Consider the following 21,911-nt stretch of genomic DNA (forward strand, 5'->3'; position numbering starts at 1 on the left):
TAATTTCCTTCATACTATTTAGCCCGTTTTGAACTTACTGTTAACTAATACACTCTTTTCCCTTTTGACTTACAGCAGAATGTAAGCTCCATAGAGGCATAGACATATTTACTCTTGTAAACCCAGAGTCTCTCATAGCAGGCATTTAAGAAATACTTGAGTGAATAGGCTTTCCATTTTCAACTTTAAGCTCTCTTCAAGATCAGAGATAATGTCTGAAAAAGCATCGTTATTCCTGGTGCATTCATAAATTCAATAAATACTAAGTGATTTATCATGAAACTAAAACTACTGTAGGAACTGGAGATGCCAAACTGAGCAAGTTAAACGTGATCCTGGACCTCAGAGAGCATACAGTCTAGAACAAGAAGAAATAATAAGTATAACAAAAACCACAACAACAAATGATTACAATGTAATATGGTGGGCTAAGTTGTTATAGAATCACACATTATTCTTGGTATCTTAAGCCACAGTGACAAAATCTGAGCTGATATAAGTAGTTAGACCTTCTGTCTTCCAACAGTATCCTCTCTCTGTTTTAGCAACTGGATCTGATTAGGGTAGCAAGAATGACTTGATTGAGCCGGGCGCGGTGGCTCACACCTGTAATCCCAGCACTTTGGGAGGCTGAGGCGGGTGGATCACGAGGTCAGGAGATCAAGACCATCCTGGCTAACGTGGTGAAACCCTGTCTCTACTAAAGAAAAATACAAAAATTAGCTGGGCGTGGTGGCGGGCGCCTGCAGTCCCAGCTACTAGGGAGGCTGAGGCAGGAGGATGGTGCAAACCTGGGAGGTGGAGCTTGCAGTGAGCCGAGATCGTGCCACTGCACTCCAGCCTGGGCGACAGAGCAAGACTCCGTCTCTAAAAAAAAAAAAAATGACTTGATTGATACAAATAGCCCAGTGGTTCTCAATAGAGGGCAATTTTGTCTCCCACCCAGGAGATACTTAGCAATGTCTAGAGACATTTATTATTGTCATAATTGGGGGACACCTAGTCAGTAGAAGCCAGAAATGCTGCCAAACATCTTGCAATGACCAGGATGTTTCTCTTCACACACACACAACAAATAATTTTCCACCCCAAACGTCAATAGTACAAATGTTGAGAAACCCTGAAGTACCCTAACACTGGCCTCACAATTAGACTTCTGTAATGTTTCACCAAAGACATCATAAAAGCAATAGTTAATATTTTCTCAGCCTCTTCAGTAGGCATAATTCATTCAGAAAGTATTTATTTATTATACTATTCTACTATAGGAACATAAGAAATGCCATGCCTCATTGGAAATCTGTGTAATATGGGTGGGCATGCTGGAGAGATGTGTCCTGAGATGTTTATGTAAAAGTTTGTATACTAATTTACCAATTTACCAAAAGTTCTCCATCATAGACATAAAAAGGACTCAGAGTCTCAGCACCATGAGAAGGGCAAGAGGCAGAAAATTTTAATGACATTGTTTCCATTACATTCTCAATCATCTATGAGACAATTGTGTGGATTACTTGTAATGCATTTTTTTCATCTCCCAGTCAGACTTGGAATTGACCCCTTGGTGTGCATAGATACACATGACTACCGGGTAGCCATGTGGGATGCATAATTTATACTTTTAGCTTTCATAATCTTGAAATTAATGAACCATTACAATCTTTTTTATATCCCTAAAAGTTGGTTTTCAAAAGAGGTTAAGCATCAAGATAAGTTTACAAGGTAAGGCCTGGCGTGGTGGCTCACACCTGTAATCTCAGCACTTTGGGAGGCTGAGGCAGGTGTATCACTTGAGATCAGGAGCTCAAGACAAGCCTGGCCAACATGGTGAAACCCCATCTTTACTAAATATACAAAAATTAGCTGAGTGTGGTGCCATGTATCTGTAATCCCAGCTACTTGGGAGGCTGAGGCGCAAGAATTGCTTGAACCCAGGAGGCAGAGGTTGCAGTGAGCCGAGATCACACCACTGCACTCCAGCCTGGGTGACAGTGTGAGACTCCGTCTTTAAAAAAAAAAAAAAAAAAAAAAATGGGCTGTCAACCTGAGGGAGAGCAGCAAAGAAAGCTGGTTTATGTTTGCTCCCAAACATACATTCCCTTTATTATGATACCCACTTTCCTCATGTTGCTTAACTCTAATTTTTGATTTTCAGTTATTTCATAAAAACTATACCAGATTATTCTAACAACAGTTATTAAGTATTGTTACTATAATATTAAATTTATTTTCTTGACTTGACTTAACATATTATTTACATTTTTTCCACTAATTTTTTAAGCAACCTGGTGAGATATTTTTGCCTTGTTATTTAAGGGGACAATGAGGCTTGCAGAGGTGATGTTGCTTTCTCAGGGTCACAGAGTTTGTAAATGGCAGATTTGGATTTAAACCCAGGTTTGTCTGATTCCGCATGCAGTCCGTGCTTCTAATCTTCAAGTTATTACTACACTGGTATGTGTGGTGATTTTTTTGCAAATGGTCGAACAATGTAATTCATTCTATTTATGGTTTCCCTTTGAAAGGTCACACATTTTAAACTTTAGAAGAGGAGCCTTAGAAATCAAAATATATTATACAAGTTAAATATTTTGGTAACACACAAAAAAAGTTTAGGATCATTTCTTTGACAATGGCAGGTAATAATCAAAAACATGTAGCATTATTCTGAATCCTGTTGACATTCACCAATTGTAATATCTTATCATGATCTTATATAGCGTTCCATATGCATATGTTGAACACATTTACTCTCCTGAGCCGGGACTTTATCTCTTGAGAGGAGAGACTTTGGTTTAAATATGCTATTCCTAAAAACCATTGATCATCTTCAAATTACTAATTACTATTTTTACTGCTATACTGATTATTTAAGATTTTGAGATTGAAGGTTTCAATTTTTTAATGTAGTTTTGTTTTGTGTTTGCATCATTTTTCTATGCACAAAGTGTTTAGATGGCAAAGAAAACTGAAGCATAGAATTTTAAAACATAAAATAAAATAAAATTATTTAAAAATAAAAATAAAGTTAATAGTTAAATTGCACCATCATCTCTGGTTTTATTTACTTACATTCTCACGTTTTACTTCCCACCCCCCAATTTTTATGCTTCATATGTCTAAAATTGACAAGCTACAAAAAGGTCAACAACAAGAAGTGTATTTTTCTCCAATATCAGAATCTTAAAGCTCATTCCCCAGTCACCCATTTGTGAATCTTATCTTTCTAGACATATTGTTTGAATATAGGTACACAAGGTATTCAAAGTATATGGGTACCTTGTGTACCTATAGTTTAGATATAGATATACTAGTATAGATACTAATATACGCACACATATATACGTGTCTATATCTACTTATACATACAGTTGTATATGTGTGGTCCCTTCTTTATGGCTGTATATGAAAGTATATTAAATATATGTGTGTATACGTATATACACACACATATATACACACACATATACACACGTATATATGTATACATATATACACACATATGTATACACACACAAACATGCATGTCTGTGTATATAATATTTATAAGTTTAACAAGTGTATATATATATATATATATACACACACTGTGCTGTACTTTAGTTGTCTTTCACTCAATCACATCTCTTTAAACTTACCGTACACTAACAAATAGAGATTTACTTCATTTACCTCATTATTTTAAGGACTGCAAAGTGGAATCACTGAAAAGATACTGAGGTTTATCCTTAGAAAATCGGGCTTGGGAAGCATTTTAACCGTTGGAAATAAAATTTTAATTCCTTTCTTTTATATTTTCATTTGTTTAATTTAACTTTAAAGCCCACAGCAGTCATGTTCCTTCATTACTTCTCACAGTCTCAAACTCAATTTCATTTGTTGTTTGTTACCATCATTTTTCTCTGCCTCTGCATATCACAATGAATGGGTTTCGCTGCATGTGAAAACTGTCACTGAAATAATGTTGAGAAAGCTTTCAGGCTTTACCAGTCGTGTTGAACTCATGACTCATTTCTCTGGAAATAACTCAGTGTGTCTCAATGGGGACCATGTCTTGATTATATATTTCCTAATAAAGGTAAAAGAGGTAGAAGATTGTTTTGCTACCCTCACTAATCTTCAGTCTCAAAAGAAGTAAGTAAAATCCATTATTATTTTTCTTATATAATTGTTTATAGACTGTATATAACGAATAAACCAATATTAAGAATGTTAATTTTCCTTTTGTTTTTCCAAATATTTATCGAAGGCCCTTCATTTCCTAGGCATTATGCCATGTGTTTAAAATTCACTAAGAAAAGTCTCAGACCCTTGCGTTCATTAAATCTGTTAAAGGAAACAAGCAAATTGTTTAAGACAAAATGTTGGATAATTAAGGTGTACACTGGATACAGTGGAAATCCAGAAGAGGTTATCTACCGTAGCTAAATAGGAGTCAGAGTGAGAAAGGCTTCACCAAGCAGGTAATGCTTGATTTTAATTTTAATACGGGAAGATATTAAGCCAGCTAGAGGAGTGGAATGGTTGCCAGAGGTAGAGAAGTGGAAAAAGGTCCAGGCAGAAGGAATAAGTCACTCCAAGGCAAAAATCAGCATAATTATTTGGGAAACTGTTAAGTAGTTTGGTAAAACTGGGGTGTACTGTGCAGGGATGCTCGCAAAGAAACCCAAGGGACAGTCATGAAGGCTGATACCAAGGAGCTTTGAGTAAGTGAAGTTTTGAGGCAGGGAGTGATATAAGTGAATTTTAACTCTGGCAGCTGTACGGCAGATGGAGTTGAGAAAGAAGAGAGTGGACCCATTTCAAAAGCTACTGAAATAGTCCAGGCTCGAGCTGACGAGATACAGACCTAAGCACTGGCAGGAATAATGGAAAGAAAATAATAGTTTAAGATTTCTCTAGAAATTAAAAAGACAGGACTTTATTCACTCCTGAGTCATTCAACAAGAAGATAATCATATGAAGTAGAGATTTTAATTACCAGTAGATTTGAATCAGAATCTCATTCTTTGTAACACTTGAGCTACAAAATTTTTGACAATTCTCTCATGAAGGAAATTAAATATTGTTTTGATTTTTGTGTGTGTTATTTTATGCACCAGTATTCCTGGTGGGTAAAATATAAAGATTTATTTAAAATATAAAGCATATAATAAATGTTATTGAACTCACCACCCAACCCAAGAACCAGATCATCATCAATAAGTGAGTCTATTTACTTCTTCCCTATTTTAATCTCAGGTTTTCAAAGCTTAATAAGACTTAAAAGGTCTCATGTGCCTTCAAAATTGTTAGGGGTTTCTTGTCTCCACTGGCTCCAAACAATATCAAATGTTCAAAACTGTCTCCTACCTTTGTTCTTCCTGTATTTTCCCTTACATATAAATCTCTAGTCTTCAGAGAGAACTAAGAATAAAAAAATCACTCCTCTCAATATATTGTCTTCTACTATTTAAAAATGAGACATTTAGGGATGAAAGAAAATTAGATTTCCTAGCTATTTTGTAGGTTCTGTTTCCACATCTCTGGGAATGAAGATCTTCTATCCTGTTTTTTTCCATGCTATTTAATACACCCAAAATACATCTTCCTACAACTCTTTTCCTTTATCAGTCCTGTGGAACCACACAGAACATGTTCATTTTTTTGCTGACAGCTCATCAGGTATGTGAAGATTATTATGACCTTCTAAGTTTTCTCTTTTCGAACTAAATATCTGAATATTTTCAGTATATCTTCTTTGTTTTAAATCATTTTGCCATCCTGATCCTTGTTCCCTGAAGGACTATATTATATATATTGGTTAAAAGCTTAAATGACAATGGGCATAATATGAATGTGTGAATTTAATTGAGGGTATATCAGAAATGTTGCACATTAAACATCAAAAATAGTCTTCTCTTTCATTAAAAGATATACTTTCATTTATTTATTAACATGTTTCTAGGTCAACTATTTGTTTTCCTACTTTTATTAGAGTCAACAGTAAAAGGATACATTAACTTAAATCTTCGATATAAAATTTAAATATTTTTCTCTTAAATATTCCCTATGAAAAAGGCAACAGGACAAACATGATGATCAAGATCCTGGAAATTTGGCTGCACTGTGAGAAGGAAGACAGTTGTTTACAGTAGCAACTGTAACGTCTGGAGAGAGTTTATACCCCATCTTAAGAGTCAAGAATGTTGCCATATGGCAATGTGGACCCAACATTGTTACAACTTCTACCTTCAAGACAGCTGGAAGTCTTTTTTTGTTTTTTTTGGTTTTTTAACGTGAAATTTTTTGATTTGTAACTTTGGTAGCCAATTGAAAGAAAGAAGGAAGGAAAAGAGGAGAGAGAGAGAGAGAAACTCTGTGTGTTAATATTGTGCTAGCCAAAAAGTACAAATACAAAATACAAAAAAAATTTCAAAAAATATATTTCTGTAGGACAGACATAGCAATTTTGTAACTCTTGCTTACCAATCCCTGCTACAGATGTTGTTTAAGAATAGACGCTCCTTAGGCAGAAGTGTGGAGCAAAAGAGGCACAGCTGGGCTAAGGAGGCCATTCGAGGGCTGAGCCAGCACTAGGAGCCAGGACAATATCTAGCCAACCAAGGACACATCTCCTCAGGTGTCTAAGGGCAGGCTGTGACCAGAGGTAGGCATAGGCTGTCAGCAAGGTAGGTCATACAGGGTAGGCAGGCTTTACCCAGAATGCCGGTGGAGCAAGCCTGGAAAGACCACAGGGCCACATGGTTCTGGTGATGGGCATGGCTTAGATGTAGGGAACTCAGAGGCCAGCCAGCTAGGTGGGAAATGTGAAACTGAAGCCAGTTAAATGGCAGGGGGTGGGCTACAGGCAAGAAGGTTAGACAGAAAGCTGATACTAAAAGAATGGCAGACAGCCAAGACTGCTGAATTTTTAGCCTAGAATACATTTAATTCTTTATGCCCAGAAGCAGTATTGGCTCAAGAGCTAAAATGAGGCTGGGAATTGGCAAGGATGATATAAAGATAATAGAGGCCACATAGAGAATAAACCCTTAATCTGATTTAGCAATCAGCAAAAGATTGCTAAAGTGGTGATAAATTATGAGATAAGGATATATTAACGAAGAGCTCATACTGTTCCAGTAGGTTGGACCCAAATCGCTTTTGTTAAAGTAGAGCAATGATGAGACTATTAAAAATAATATAGTCATGTGTCCCTTAAGTGAATGCATCATTCTGAGAATATGTTCTGAGAAATGCATTTTTGGTGAATTCATCATTGTGTGGTTATCATAGAGTGCATTTATGCAAATATAGATGGTATAACCTACTACACACATAGGCTGTATGGTATAGCCTATTGCTCGTAAGGCTATATACCCATATAGCAAGTTACTGTACTGAATATTACAGGCAACGGTAAGAAAATGGAAAGTATCTAAACCTAGAAAAGTTAATTTGTTGCACTGCAACATTACAACAATTATATCAGTAGGCAATAAAAATGTTTCAGCTCCATCATAATTTTACCAGACCACTGACCATATATGCAGTCCATCATTGACTGAAACATCATCTAAAACATCGATTCAGCCAAGGGTAGAAATTGATTGGCCCAAGGAGGTCCGTTGAGCAAGATACATTGGAATGAACCTTGAAAAGAGAAGTAGAAATTACAGCAGGTCATTATTTTTCCCATCATATGAAGTTCAGAAGCTCAGGACAAGCAGTGTGGGCTCTGTCACACTTTAGCAGGATATGAAGTCTATATGAGCTCCAGATTACAGTATGTATGATAACTTTACATCTTTGTCACTCATAAAAGAGGAGAGCAACACCTTGTTAGAATATCGAACAAAAGCAATGTTTTGAGAATAGGAGCTGCTTTATTTTAAGTAAAAGTTCTTTTCTTCTGTGCTGCTAATGAGAACATGCGGCTGCCCTCTTGGGATTTTACAACATGAAATCAAAACCATACAGTTCCACTCTGAATATTCTACCTTTAAAATCTGGTGAAGAATATTCATAATAATCATTAGTGGTCCATTATAGTAGGTATTGATTATTGTAAAGAAATTGGAAACAAAAGCAAATATTTTTAAGGCTTCTACAATATTAGATTGCTTAGTAGTATGATTTTTAAACAGATTTTTAGTGAATTATTTTCTTAACAATAGCTTACCTCAAATAATAGATCTTACCTCAAAAGTAGAACTACTTCCTACTACAACTAAATTTGGCTATCAATTCAAGTGCACTGATGGAATTTTGAAGCATTTTTTTAAAAATTCCTATAATGGCCCATGGAATATTGTGACAGCTTTTGGGATTCCTGTGTCTTCGCAATCCATGCCATGACTATATGCAAGCAAACATGTCTAAAGAACCTCCAGTTGGTATTAATCTTGGCACTTCCAACTGTTGTGTGGGTATTTTCCAGCATGAACAAGTAGAGATAATTGCCAATGATCGGGGAAGCGGAACCACTCCAAGCTATTGTCATCTTCACTGGTACTGAATGATTGATCAGTGATGCCGCAAAGAATCAAGTTGCAATGAACCCCTAGTAACATGGTTTTTGATGCCAAATATCTAACTGGATGGAGATTTGAGGATACTGTTGTCCAGTCTGATATGAAGCATCAGCCCTTCATAGTGGTGAATGAGCCCAAGGTCCAAGTAGAATACAAGGGAGAGACAAAAAGCTTCTATCCAGAGGAAGTGTTTTTTATGGTTCTGATAAAGTTGAAGGAAATTGCAGAAACCTACCTTGGAAAGACTGTTACCAATGCTGTGGTCACAGTGCCAGCTTACTTTAATGACTCTCAGCATCAGGCTACCAAAGATGCTGGAACAATTGTTTGTCTCAATGTACTTAGAATTATTAGTAAGCCAACTGCTGCTGCTACTGCTTATAGACAAAAAGGTTGGAGCTGAAAGAAACATGCTGATCTTTGACCTGGGAGATGGCACTTTTGATGTGTCAGTCCTCATTGTTTAGAATGGAATCTCTGACATTAGGCGTACAGCCATAGCCAGCCACTTGGGTTGAGAAGCCTTTGACAACTGAATGGTCAACCATTTTATTACTGAATTCACCCACAAGCACAAGCACGAGCACAAGAAGGACATCAGTGAGAACAATAGAACTGTCCGATGCCTCCATACTTCTTGTGAATGTGCTAAGCATACTCTCTCTTCCAGCACCCAGGCCAGTATTGAGATCTATTTTCTCTTTGCAGGAATTGACTTCAGTACCTCCATTTTCCATGTCTTATTTGAAGAATTGAATGCTTACCTGTTCCATGGCACTCTAGACTCCATAGAGAAAGCCCTTGGAAATGCCAAACTAGACAAGTCACAGATCCATGATATTGTCCTGGTTCATGGTTCTATTTGTATCTCCAAGATTTAGTAGCTTCTCCAAGACTTCTTTAATGAAAATGAGATGAATAAGTATCAAGCCTGATGAGGCTGTTGCTTATGGTACAACTGTCCATGCAGCCATCCTATCTGGAAGCAAATCTGAAAATGTTCAAGATTTACTGCTCTTGGATGTCACCTCCTCTTTTTCTTGGTATTGAAACTGCTGGTAGAGTCATGACTGTCCTCATTAAGCATAATCCCACCATTCCTAGGAAGCAGACATAGACCTCATTACCTACTTTGACAACCAGCATGGTGTGCTTATTTAGATTTATCAAGGAGAGAGTGCCATGACCAAGGACAACAACCTGCTTGGCAAGTTTGAACTCACAGTCACTCCTCCTGCATCCCATGGTGTTCCTTTGATTTAAGTCACTTTTGATATTTATGACAATGGCATCCTCAATGTCTCTCTTGTGGCCCAGAGTAAGTAAAGGAGAACAAAGTTATTATCACTAATGACAAGGGCCATTTGAGCAAGGAAGACATTGAATGTATGGTCCAGGAAGCTGAGAAATACAGAGCTGAAGATGAGAAGCAGAAGGACAAGATGTCATACAAGAATTCAGTTGAATGCTATGCATTCAATATGAAAGCAGCTGTTGAAGATGAGAAACTTCAAGGCAAGATTAACATTGAGGACAAACAGAAGATTCTTGATAAAGGTATTAAAATTATCAACTGGCTGGATAAGAATCAGATGCAGAAGAAGGAAGAATTTCAACATCAAAATCTGGAGAAAGTCTGCAACCACATAATTACCAAGCTGTACCAGAGTACAGGAGGAATGCCTGGTGGATTCCCTGATGGTGGAGCTCCCCCTCTCTGCTGGAGCTTCCCCAGGGCCCCCATTGAAGAGGTTGACTAAGTCAGCTCAAGTATAGATGTAGCATTGTTCCACACAATTAAAACATTGAAGGACTCAAATTTGTACCAAATTCTGTGGCCATCTTAAAGTTGAGCTGCTGAGTTAACTACTGGCCAATCTCAATACTTGAATATGGAACCTGTGCACAGGGGAGGTACATAACATTGCACTTTATAAGTACTGTATTGTAAGTGGAAAATGTAATGTCTTAAAAAACTGTCTTTAAAATTGGCACCAAAAAATTCTATAATAATATGGTTTTCACATAGCCAGACTAGCAGTCAGTATCTACTGAGGAGATGGGGATCTTCACAGAGTACTTTGAAACTCACAAGCGTACATATGCAGTGATTATGTATTTAAAATAAATTGTGACTATTTGTTATCTGTTTCATTTGGTGGAACGTTTATTCTCAATCACTCAAATATTCTCCAAAGTGAGAGTCGTGACCTTTTGTTTATAATTTTTCTTTTCCAACTGGAAAACTGAAACCTCACTTTTTGGAAATGTTGCTTTTAGCAAACAAAGAAATAGAATATTCCAATTTGATTATGTTTTAGGAAATTATTTTAAAGTAAGGCATCAAAATCAATCTCTTTTTAAAGGGTTTTCATTTTTATTATTGTTGTAGGAATTAATTACGTAATATCGAAAGATAAATGAGAGTATAAATTCAAGATCATCAAAGCCTTTCCTTTGCAATTGTTTCTAAGCAAAAATGATCCAGTTTCTGTTACTAAATGTGTAGGGAGCTCCTAGGCTATTTGATCAAGTCCCAAATTTCCACTTTCCAAAAACAGAGAATCCATGGTCTTCACCTTAATAGCTGCTTTAGTGAGTGCTCAGTGGGACTGGAAGGGCCAAGCCTCAGAAAATAGGGCAGAGTCAAAATCCCATATGGGTGAACTTGAAGATTTCCCTCAATAAGAAGACAGGAGATGGTGGAAAGGAGGAGCGAGCTCCAGGAAAGGGAGCCACTTCTAAAGAGACATTAATAATGTATCTGGTACTCATTCTTCATTCTGTCTTCTATAAGAGTATGGAAGTATGTTATGGCCTTACTTAACACATTGATCTATTGTTAATGCTATTTTCTCACCAAAGTGCATTGCTAGCATTTCAGTGTATCTATTCAAAAAAATAAATCCTTAATTACAACAGACAATTTTTTGTGTATGGATAAAAGCCTAGTAATTGCCTTACCCATAAAGAGCTAGCTAGTTATCTCTCCAGACTATTTCTTTCCTTTAATCATTGTCACAACTTGTCTAGTAGAAGTAGTTTTAGTTCATCATTTGAAATAGAAAGGCAATAACCCTCCAGAGTAGGTTGTGATTACAAGACATAATATTGAATTTACTAGGAAACAGACCATGAGACAAAGGAATTTTTAAAAGCCCACTAAGGCACCGGAGTTCTAAGACAGGCCAAATTAATCTATGCTATTTGAACTGAAATATATGAATTTATATATAGTAAGTGCTATTTTGTATCTGGCTTCTTTCACTCAAAATTATGTTTGCCAGAGTCATCTGTGTTGTTGCATGGAGCGATGGTTTGCTCATTCTCATGTTATATTCATTCTACTGGTTGATATTTGGGCCATTTCTAATTCAGGTTATTGCTACTATTGGGGCTATTGCATACTATCACTACTATGAAAATTGTTGGACATGTCTTTTGGTGAACATATGTACATTTATTTGACATACCAAGGAGTAGAAATCATACCCGTAGGGTGTATATATTTTATATATATATATATATTCAGCTATATTGGATACTTCCAAACTATTTTCCAAAGTAGTTGAATCAATTGTATAATTTTACTAACTGCATATGAAAGTAAGTATTACCTTATATTCAGGAAAAAGTAAATATTAAACTTCAGAGTGGCAAACTTCAGCTTTACATTGCTGTCTTCTTTTTATTAAGTCATTCAATCTAGGGTGTCTAGAGATTGATTATAATGATTTGTGGGTGGCCTTAGATTTCTATGCTTAAAGGGTTTAAGAAATGTTTCTTCTAAAAATATATCTTTACAAGCAAAAAAAAATTCACAAGTATTTCCATGTTTACCAATGACAAAACATGTAATGACTTTTGATGTAAATAATAGTACTTTAGAATGCAGAAAAATCTTCCTAAAACTCCAATTGGAGCAAGATGGCTGACTCCAGTTTCCTGGTACTTATCCCCCCACAAAAGGGACTAAACAACAAATATATGGTTATTTGCTGGATACAAAATCAACACACAAAAATCAGTAGCATATCTAAACACTAATATTACACTATCAAGTAAAAAAATGTATTTACAATAGCTGCATAAAAGTAAGGTATCTAGGAATAAACTTAACCAACGAAATAAAAGATATCTACACTAAAAACTATAAACCATTAATGAAAGAAATTGAAGCCACAATTAAGTGGAAAGAAACACCATGTTCATAGGTTGGAAGAAATAATATTGTTAAAATATCCATACTACCTAAAGGAAAGTACACATTCAATATAATTCTTATCAAAATACCAATGAAACTCTTCAGAGAAATGGAAAAAAATCTTAAATTTTTAATGGAACTAAAGACACCAAATAAATAGCCAAAGCAATCGTGAGAAAAAAGAACAAAGCTGGAGTCATCCCACTGCCTGACTTCAAAATATAGTACAAAGCTATAGTAACCAAATGTATTAGGCCCTTCTCTCACTGCTATAAAGAAATATCTGAGACGGGGTAATTTATAAAGAAAAAAGGTTTAATTGACTCACAGTTCTGCAGGCTGTAAGCCAGTTACAAAGAAGCATGATGCTGGCATTTGCTTGGCTTCTGGGGAGGCCTCAGGAAACTTACAATCATGGTGGAAGGAAAAGGGGGAACCGGCACTTCACATGGCTGGTGCAGGAGGAAGAGAGAGGGAGGGGCAGTGCTACATACATTTAAACAACCAGATCTTATGAGAACCCACTCACTGTCATGAGAACAGCACCAAGGGGCTGGTGCTAAACCATTAATGAGAAACCACCCACACAACCCAGTCACCTCCCACCAGCCTCCACCTCCAACACTGGGGATTACAATTGAACATGAGATTTGGGTGGAGACACATATCCAAACCATTAACATAAAAACAATTGGTGCTGACATAAAAACAGATAAATAAACCAATGGAACATAATAAAGAGCCCAAACATAGTTCACCCAGCTATGTCTAACTGATTTCTGACAAAGGTGCCAAGAACACACATTGGGGAAGAGATAGTATCTTCAATGAATGTTGCTGGGGAAATTGGATATCCACATGCAGAAAAATGAGGCTAAACCACTACCTCTCACCATATACAAAATGAACACAAATTCTAGACTTTAAGGAGAATATTAAAGACTTAAATGTAAAACCTGAAATGATGAAACTACAAGAAGGGAAAATGCTTTATGGCATTGGCCTGGGCAAGAATTTTTAAACCAAGACCTCAAATGTGCAGGCAGCAAAAACAAAAACAGACAAATGAGATTACATCAAACTAAAAAGCTTTTGCACAGCAAAGGAAACAACAGAGTAAGGAGACAATGTAGACAATGGGAGAAAAATATTTGCAAACTATACATCTGACAGTGGGTTAATATCCAGAATATATAAGGAATTTAAAGAACTCAATAGCAAAAAAGCTAAATTACCCCGTTAAAAAATGGACAAATGATATTAATAGACATTTTTAAAAGAAGACATACCAATGGCCAATGAATACATGAAAAAAAATGTTCAACATCACTAATCATCAAGGAAATGCAAATCAATACCACAATGAGATACTATCTCATTCCAGTTAGAATGGCTATGATTAAAAAGACAAAAGAAAAATGTTGGCAAAGATATGGAGAAAAGGCAACATTTACACACTGTTGGTGGTGTTGTAAATTAGTATGTCTATTATGGATGAGAGTATGGAGATTCCTCAAAAAATTAAAACTAGAACCATCATATGACCCAGCAATCCTACTACTTAATATATATCCAAAGGAAATACAATCAGTATGTTGAAGATATATCTACACTCCCATGTTTATTGTAGCACTACTTATAATAGTCAAGATATAGAATCAACCTGTGTCCAACAATGGATTAATGGTTAAAGAAAATGTGGTGTGTATATACACAATGTAATATTATCTAGCCATAAAAAAGAATGAAATCCTTCATTTTGCCAGATGATGGTTGAATCAGGAGGATATTGTGTTAAGTGAAATAAGCAAGATACAGAAAGACAAATACTGCATGATCTCACTCATATGTGGAAACTAAAAAAAAAAGATGTTATCAGACATACCAGAGAGTAGATCAGTGATTACCAGAGACTGGAAAGGGAAGGGAGAAGAACGGGGAGAGGCTGGTTAATAGGCAGAAATTACAGTTAGATAGGAAAAATATGTTCTTGTATTCTATTATACAGTAGAGTTAACCATCACTAGATGGTTAACAGTAAGATATTTACATTATGAAATATCAGAAGATAGGCTTTTTAAAATATTTTCTTCGCAAAGAAATGATAAATGCATTTATCATTAAGGTAATGGATACTGAATACACTGATTTCATCATTATACGTACATATTGAAACATCAAATTGTACCCCATGAATATCTACAATTATAGTGCGTTAATTTAAAAAAAAAAAGCATTTTCATTTGTTTTTTGTTTTGTTTTGTTTTGTTTTTTGAGACAGAGTTTCGTTCTTGTCACCCAGTCTGGAGTGCAATGGCGCGATCTTGGCTCACTGCAACCTCCGCCTCCTGGGTGCAAGTGATTCACCTGCGTCAGCCTCCTTAGCAGCTGGGATTACAGGTGCCTGCCACCATGCCCAGCTAATTTTTGTATTTTTAGTAGAGACGCGGTTTCACCACGTTGGCCTGGCTAGTCATGAACTCCTGGCCTTAAGTGATCTGCCTGCCTCGGCCACCCAAAATGTTGACATTACAGGCGTGAGCCACTGCGCCAGGCCTTCATATGTTTTTATCTCATGGCAGTACTGCTTGCCTTGTTTCCACGTGATATATCTGAGATCCAAAGAAGTTAAAAGGTTAAAGCGTTTGTATAAATAGCATCGTTCCATATCAGATCTTGGACTGTGATCTAGATGTGAAGACTGCCAGCCATGGTATCATTCTTCATGGATACAGATGTAGAATTGTGAGCCAAAGTCTTTAAAGCATAAGTGAATTGTGATTGTATCAACTGAGCTTTATTTATTCCGGGTAGGCAATACCACTGCTAATTTGCATGGTTGCTTTATGTTAATTAATGCATTTGCTTCCTTTTGTAAAAAATTAGAAATTGAGTCATAGAAAGATTAAATGCCTGGCTTAACATTACCAAAAAATGACATTCCTTTTATGAACTTCCAGTTAAAGATGTCTTCAACTTCTATAACGTCAAGCATTTTAACAGCGTATGTGTATTAGGCCATTCTTGCATTGCTATAAAGAAATACCTACGACTGGGTAATTTACAAAGAAAAGAAAATTGGCTCCTGATTCTGTAGGGTATAGAGGAAGCATGGTGCTCAGCATCTGCTCAGCTTCTGATGAGGCCTCAGGGAGCTTACAGTCTGGCAGTAGGCAAAGTGGGAGCTTGCATGTCATGTGGAAAAGTGGGAATGCGAGTGAGTAGGGGAAAGATAATACACGCTTTTATTTTATTTCATTTTTGGCTTTTTACAATTTTACTTTTAAATTGACAAGTAATTTTTTTTTTTTTTTTACTTTTTTTTAAAATTATACTTTAGGTTTTAGGGTACATGTGCACAACGTGCAGGTTTGTTACATATGTATCCATGTGCCATGTTGATTTCCTGCACCCATTAACTCGTCATTTAGCATTAGGTATATCTCCTAATGCTGTCCCTCCCCCCTCCCCCAACCCCACAACAGTCCCCGGAGTGTGATGTTCCCCTTCCTGTGTCCATGAGCTCTCATTGTTCAATTCCCACCTATGAGTGAGAACATGCGGTGTTTGGTTTTTTGTCCTTGCGATAGTTTACTGAGAATGATATTTTCCAGTTTCATCCATGTCCCTATAAAGGACACGAACTCATCATTTTTTATGGCTGCATAGTATTCCATGGTGTATATGTGCCACGTTTTCTTAATCCAGTCTATCGTTGTTGGACATTTGGGTTGCTTCCAACTCTTTGCTATTGTGAATAGTGCCGCAATAAGCATACATGTGCATGTGTCTTTATAGCAGCATGATTTATAGTCCTTTGGGTATATACCCAGTAATGGGATGGCTGGGTCAAATGATATTTCTAGTTCTAGATCCCTGAGGAATCGCCACACTGACTTCCACAATGGTTGAACTAGTTTACAGTCCCACCAACAGTGTAAAAGTGTTCCTATTTCTCCACATCCTCTCCAGCACCTGTTGATTCCTGCTTTTTTAATGATGGCCATTCTAACTGGTGTGAGATGGTATCTCACTGTGGTTTTGATTTGCATTTCTCTGATGGCCAGTGATGATGAGCATTTCTTCATGTGTTTTTTGGCTGCATAAATGTCTTCTTTTGAGAAGTGTCTGTTCATGTCCTTTGCCCACTTTTTGATGGGGTTGTTTGTTTTTTTCTTGTAAATTTGTTTGAGTTCATTGTAGATTCTGGATATTAGCCCTTTGTCAGATGAGTAGGTTGCAAAAATTTTCTCCCATTCTGTAGGTTGCCTGTTCACTCTGATGGTAGTTTCTTTTGCTGTGCAGAAGCTCTTTAGTTTAATTAGATCCCATTTGTCAATTTTGGCTTTTGTTGCCATTGCTTTTGGTGTTTTAGACATGAAGTCCTTGCCCATGCCTATGTCCTGAATGGTATTGCCTAGGTTTTCTTGTAGGATTTTAATGGTTTTAGGTCTAACATTTAAGTCTTTAATCCATCTTGAATTAATTTTTGTATAAGGTGTAAGGAAGGGATCCAGTTTCAGCTTTCTACATATGGCTAGCCAGTTTTCTCGGCACCGTTTATTAAATAGGGAATCCTTTCCCCATTTCTTGTTTTTGTCAGGTTTGTCAAAGATCAGATAGTTGTAGATATGCGGCATCATTTCTGAGGGCTCTGTTCTGTTCCATTGATCTATGTCTCTGTTGTGGTACCAGTACCATGCTATTTTGGTTACTGTAGCATTGTAGTATAGTTTAAAGTCAGGTAGCGTGACGCCTCCAGCTTTGTTCTTTTGGCTTAGGATTGACTTGGCGATGCGGGCTCTTTTTTGGTTCCATATGAACTTTAAAGTAGTTTTTTCCAATTCTGTGAAGAAAGTCATTGGTAGCTGGATGGGGTGGCATTCAATCTATAAATTACCTTGGGCAGTATGGCCATTTTCACGATATTGATTCTTCCAACCCATGAGCATGGAATGTTCTTCCATTTGTTTGTATCCTCTTTTATTTCATTGAGCAGTGCTTTGTAGTTCTCCTTGAAGAGGTCCTTCACATCCCTTGTAAGTTGGATTCCTAGGTATTTTATTCTCTTAGTAGCAATTGTGAATGGGAGGTCACTCATGATTTGGCTCTCTGTTTGTCTGTTATTAGTGTACAAGAATGCTTGTGATTTTTGTACATTGATTTTGTATCCTGAGAATTTGCTGAAGTTGCTAATCAGCTTAAGGAGATTTTGGGCTGAGACAATGGGGTTTTCTAGATATACAATCATGTCATCTGCAAACAGGGACAATTTAACTTCCTCTTTTCCTAATTGAATACCTTTTATTTCCTTCTCCTGCCTGATTGCTCTGGCCAGAACTTCCAGCACTATGTTGAATAGGAGCGGCGAGAGGGGGCATCCATGTCTTGTGCAAGTTTTCAGAGGGAATGCTTCCAGTTTTTGCTCATTCAGTATGATATTGGCTGTGGGTTTGTCATAGATAGCTCTTATTATTTTGAGATACGTCCCATCAATACCTAATTTATTGAGAGTTTTTAGCATGAAGGGTTGTTGAATTTTGTCAAAGGCCTTTTCTGTATCTATTGAGATAATCATGTGGTTTTTGTCTTTGGTTCTGTTTATATGCTGGATTACATTTATTGATTTGCGTATGTTGAACCAGCCTTGCATCCCAGGGATGAAGCCCACTTGATTATGGTGGATAAGCTTTTTGATGTGCTGCTGGATTCAGTTTGCCAGTATTTTATGGAGGATTTTTGCATCAATGTTCATCAAGGATATTGGTGTGAAATTCTCTTTTTTGGTTATGTCTCTGCCAGGCTTTGGTATCAGGACAATGCTGGCTTCATAAAATGTGTTAGGGAGGATTCCTTCTTTTTCTATCGATTGGAATAGTTTCAGAAGGAATGGTACCAGTTCCTCCTTGTACCTCTGGTAGAATTCAGCTGTGAATCCATCAGGTCCTGGACTCTTTTTGGTTGGTAAGCTATTGACTATTGCCACAATTTCAGAACCTGTTATTGGTCTTTTCAGAGATTCAACTTCTTCCTGGTTTAGTCTTGGGAGGGTGTATTTGTCGAGGAATTTATCCATTTCTTCTAGATTTTCTAGTTTATTTGCATAGAGGTGTTTGTAGTATTCTCTGATGGTAGATTGTATTTCTGTGGGATTGGTGGTGATATCCCCTTTTTCATTTTTTATTGCATCTATTTGATTCTTCTCTCTTTTCTTCTTTATTAGTCTTGCTAGCGGTCTATCAATTTTGTTGATCTTTTCAAAAAACCAGCTCCTGGATTCATTAATTTTTTGAAGGGTTTTTTGTGTCTCTATTTCCTTCAGTTCTGCTCTGATTTTGGTTATTTCTAGCCTTCTGCTAGCTTTTGAATGTGTTTGCTCTTGCTTTTCTAGTTCTTTTAATTGTGATGTTAGGGTGTCAATTTTGGATCTTTCCTGCTTTCTCTTGTGGGCATTTAGTGCTATAAATTTCCCTCTACACACTGCTTTGAACGTGTCCCAGAGATTCTGGTATGTTGTGTCTTTGTTCTCGTTGGTTTCAAAGAACATCTTTATTTCTGCCTTCATTTCATTATGTACCCAATAGTCATTCAGGAGCAGGTTGTTCAGTTTCCATGTAGTTGAGCATTTTTGAGTGAGTTTCTTAATCCTGAGTTCTAGTTTGATTGCACTGTGGTCTGAGAGACAGTTTGTTATAATTTCTGTTCTTTTACATTTGCTGAGGAGAGCTTTACTTCCAACTATGTGGTCAATTTTGGAACAGGTGTGTTGTGTTGCTGAAAAAAATGTATATTCTGTTGATTTGGGGTGGAGAGTTCTGTAGATGTCTATTAGGTCCACTTTATTTAGAGTTGAGTTCAATTCCTGGATATCCTTGTTAACTTTCTGTCTCGTTGATCTGTCTAATGTTGACAGTGAGGTGTTAAAATCTCCCATTATTATTGTGTGGGAGTTTAAGTCCCTTTGTAGGTCCCTCAGGACTTGCTTTATGAATCTGGGTGCTCCTGTGTTGGGTGCATATATATTTAGGATAGTTAGCTCTTCTTGTTGAATGGATCCCTTTACCATTATGTAATGGCCTTCTTTGTCTCTTTTGATCTTTGTTGGTTTAAAGTCTATTTTATCAGAGACTAGGATTACAACCCCTGCCTTTTTTTGTTTTCCAGTTGCTTGATAGATCTTCCTCCATCCCTTTATTTTGAGTCTATGTGTGTCTCTGCACGTGAGATTGGTTTCCTGAATACAGCACACTGATGGGTCCTGACTCCTTATCCAGTTTGCCAGTCTGTGTCTTTTAATTGGAGCATTTAGCCCATTTACATTTAACGTTAATATTGTTATGTGTGAATCTGATCCTGTCATTATGATGTTAGTTGGTTATTTTGCTCGTTAGTTGCTGCAGTTTCTTCCTAGCCTCGATGGTCTTTACAATTTGGCGTGTTTTTGCAGTGGCTGGTACCCGTTGTTCCTTTCCATGTTTAGTGCTTCTTTCAGGAGCTCTTTTAGGGCAGGCCTGGTGGTGACAAAATCACTCAGCGTTTGCTTGTCTGTAAAGTATTTTATTTCTCCTTCACTTATGAAGCTTAGTTTGGCTGGATATGAGATTCTGGGTTGAAAATTCTTTTCTTTAAGAATGTTGAATATCGGCCCCCACTCTCTTCTGGCTTGTAGAGTTTCTGCCGAGAGATCAGCTGTTAGTCTGATGGGCTTCCCTTTGTGGGTAACCCGACCTTTTTCTCTGGCTGCCCTTAACATTTTTTCCTTCATTTCAACTTTGGTGAATGTGACAATTATGTGTCTTGGAGTTGCTCTTCTCGAGGAGTATCTTTGTGGTGTTCTGTGTATTTCCCGAATCTGAATGTTGTCCTGCCTTGCTAGATTGGGGAAGTTCTCCTGGATAATATCTTGCAGAGTGTTTTCCAACTTGGTTCCATTCTCCCCGTCATTTTCAGGTACACCAATCAGACGTAGGTTTGGTCTTTTCACATAGTCCCATATTCTTGGAGGCTTTGTTCATTTCTTTTTATTCTTTTTTCTCTAAACTTCCCTTCTCTCTTCATTTCATTCATTTCATCTTCCATCAGCGATATCCTTTCTTCCAGTTGATCGCATCTGCTACTGAGGCTTCTGCAATCTTCGCGTAGTTCTCGAAACTTGGCTTTCAGCTCCATCAGCTCCTTTAATCCCTTTTCTCCATTGGTTATTCTAGTTATCCATTCTTCTAATTTTTATTCAAAGTTTTTAACTTCTTTGCTATTGTTTTGAATTTCCTCTCGTAGCTCAGAGTAGTTTGATCGTCTGAAGCCTTCTTCTCTCAACTCATCAAAGTCATCCTCCATCCAGCTTTGTTCTGTTGCTGGTGAGGAACTGCGTTCCTTTGGAGGAGGAAAGGTGCTCTGCTTTTTAGAGTTTCCAGTTTTTCTGCTCTGTTTTTCCCCATCTTTGTGGTTTTATGTACTTTTTGTCTTTGATGATGATGACGTACAGATGGGTTTTTGGTGTGGATGTCCTTTCTGTTTGTTAGTTTTCCTTCTACCAGACAGGACCCTCAGCTGCAGGTCTGTTGGAGTTTACTAGAGGTCCACTCCAGACCCTGTTTTGCTGGGTGTCAGCAGCGGTGGCTGCAGAACAGCGGATTTTTGTGAGACCACAAATTCAGCTGTCTAATAGTTCCTCTGTAAGTTTTGTCTCAGAGGAGTACCCGGCCGAATGAGGTTGTCAGTCTGTCCCTACTGGGGGGGTGCCTCCCAGTTAGGCTGCTCAGGGGTGAGGGACCCACTTTAGGAGGCAGTCTGTCCATTCTCAGATCTCCAGCTGTGTGCTGGGAGAACCACTACTCTCTTCAAAGCTGTCAGACAGGGACTTTTAAGTCTGTGGAGGTTCCTGCTGAGATTTTGTTTGTGCCCTGCCCCCAGAGGTGGAGCCTACAGAGGCAGGCAGGCCTCCTTGAGCTGTGGTGGGCTCCACCCAGTTCGAGCTTCCTGGCTGTTTTGTTTACCTAAGCAAGCCTGGGCAATGGCGGGCGCCCCTCCCCCAGCCTTGCTGCCGCCTTGCAGCTTGATCTCAGACTGCTGTGCTAGCAATCAGCGAGACTCCGTGGGCATAGGACCCTCCGAGCCAGGTGCGGGACACAATCTCCTAGTGTGCCGTTTTCCAGGCCCCTTGGAAAAGCGCAGTATTAGGATGGGACTGA

The 21,911-nt window shown here is 37.6% G+C and overlaps 1 protein-coding gene and 1 pseudogene across 1 annotated transcript in view; both read left to right on the forward strand.

The window, feature by feature from the left end:
• CHSY3 (chondroitin sulfate synthase 3) overlaps positions 1-21,911 on the forward strand; it is a 276,137-nt gene that overhangs the window by 218,848 nt on the left and 35,378 nt on the right. The gene's annotated exons all lie outside the window — the stretch shown is intronic.
• On the forward strand, positions 8,119-10,661 carry LOC129493297 (heat shock cognate 71 kDa protein-like; annotated as a pseudogene).

Source organism: Symphalangus syndactylus, chromosome 11, assembly GCF_028878055.3.
Source record: "Symphalangus syndactylus isolate Jambi chromosome 11, NHGRI_mSymSyn1-v2.1_pri, whole genome shotgun sequence".
In the NCBI taxonomy this organism is placed as follows: domain Eukaryota; kingdom Metazoa; phylum Chordata; class Mammalia; order Primates; family Hylobatidae; genus Symphalangus; species Symphalangus syndactylus.